Below are 2,315 nucleotides of genomic sequence, written 5' to 3' on the forward strand. Positions count from 1 at the left end.
TAATGACATGGATTTCTTACATTTAATAGCCACACGTAAAAGACAATTTTTCTATGTAAGGAAATACACCGCAATCAGGCTTACTCAGTTATTATTTTAATACCATATGATTGAGTCTATCAGTCATATAAAGTATTATTTATTAACCAGGATAGTGTAAGAGCTTTAAGGATTGTTGAAGATGCAAGGTCCAATAATTAATTAATTGAATTGTTGGAAAAATGACTGCTGAAAATTTTGAAGTTACACCAAGTAAAGAAGTTTATGGGGTGTAAAAATGGGTCCATAACCCTAAGTAAAATTCATCTAAAAGTCAAGTTTCTTATATTGAATGAGGAAATTTCATCTCCCTACGTAAATACGTGGTTGACCTTCTCACTTAGACAAACAGACTGGCAAGTTAACTGCCAAAAGGCCTCATAAAGTGAGGCATATCATAAATTTGTTGACATCCATATTTATCTATGACATACTATCCATAACATTGAATTTGTAGTCGGGGTCCTTGGTCAACATATGGAAGGTCAAAGGGAAGTGCACCAGCTGGAAGCCCATCTTGTGTTGGCACATGTAAATGATATAGTTGACAACGAATTTTGTTCTGGAGAAATGGAGATATATCAGTGGACATTTACACACATGCATATTATGCGCCTGACATAGTAGGCAAGGAACCTACTACTAGAGTTTTCTCCTTTTCTGGAGGGACTCTAATTACTTGGGATCCTCAACTCTAGAGTAACAGTTGAGAGCCTTGGCCCAACACCGGTGTGAGATTTTATGATTCAAGGTTACCTAGATGAGTTAAAAGTAAATATGTCATAGAAAACCAGCTTTTCACGTGAAAATAAATCAGCTATTGTGAGTGTGAATAATCTTATTAGACATGGATGGATCAAGCATATTGGAGTTTACCAACATTTCACAAAAGAGAAGGGGGAATTTTTAAAAATAGATGTGCACTATGTTTCCTCTTAAGATTGAGTAACGGATGTGATCACTGAGGGACTACTAGGACTGGCAACACACTTAGGAGCAAGCTTGCCACGGTTAATATCCATATCCATCTTGAAGGAGTGTTATCTAATGCCCCTATTCCTTTTACATGTATACCCTTTTGGTCATGAGATATCTATTTAAACCTGAAGTATGGGTATTTCTAGATATATCATTATGTAGAAACATGTACTATTCGATTAGTGGCATCCATTAAAAACTTTTACGAAGACTATGACATAAATAAATTTTCATTAGTTTAATCATTACCACACATCATTTTTTGGTAAAATAAAATTTAAGGAAGTAGTCTTCCTGAAAAGGCCATGTGAATGACATGATTATCCATAACAATATTAGGGCATTAGATATGAGAATAGGTGGAAAGTTTGCTAAGAAATTTGATATAAAAACTACTGTCATGTCCAGGATGGAATATAAATATTAAATGAATGGACAACACTGGTCTGAAAAAATAAATTCATCAATATATTAAAAATAATTATAAATTTATATTAACATGAAGAGAATGTGAATTGGTATGTGTATCACTCATGTCAACATGTTGGCTTATCTATCTCTATTTTTATGTTTATGTGATCTTTATATTCTATTAAAATGAGCATTCCTATTAGTATGTACTTTCACTTATGAGATTCATCCATATAATCAGGTATATAGACCGTCTCTCAGATGGTATCAGTGTATATCCAAGCAACAAAAGCATAGCAAGCTCAACAAATATTGGCCATTACATATCTGTGAAGACAATAGACACATGTAGCTTCCAGGAAATTATCCAAAGAATTTTATGAAGCTTACATGTGAGAACCAGTATATGAGAGTGCAGCCATGTGATTGTGACATTCTAACAAAAGGAGCTCATCTGATCAGTCAATGAGCATGTACCTGACGTATGCAAACTTGATCAACAGTAGTTTCCAATATGTCTTCTAATGAAATGATCACTACCATTTGGATGACAACATCAATCCTTGGAATTGACTCATTTCAGAGGATGCTACCATTTTCCAATCGAGTGTTCTGGAATAAAGAAAATATGATAGGCTCAACACTTAACAGCTAAATACATAAAGCTGATTCTAGATAAAAGGGCACTATCAGTCCATTTATTTCTCGCTGTCAATCACATAGAGTCTTGCTATAAAACATGGAAGCAACATGATGCATTGATCTAAACATGTATATTAAAAAGCTTTATAGGAGAGTAATTCAAGAACATCATTCTGTATAAGATACAAAAGAAATCGAGGATAATGCACACAAGGAAAGTTAAAAAAGATAACACTGTCAGATAT

This window comes from Wolffia australiana, chromosome 14 (assembly GCF_029677425.1).
Source record: "Wolffia australiana isolate 7733 chromosome 14, ASM2967742v1".
In the NCBI taxonomy this organism is placed as follows: Eukaryota; Viridiplantae; Streptophyta; class Magnoliopsida; order Alismatales; family Araceae; genus Wolffia; species Wolffia australiana.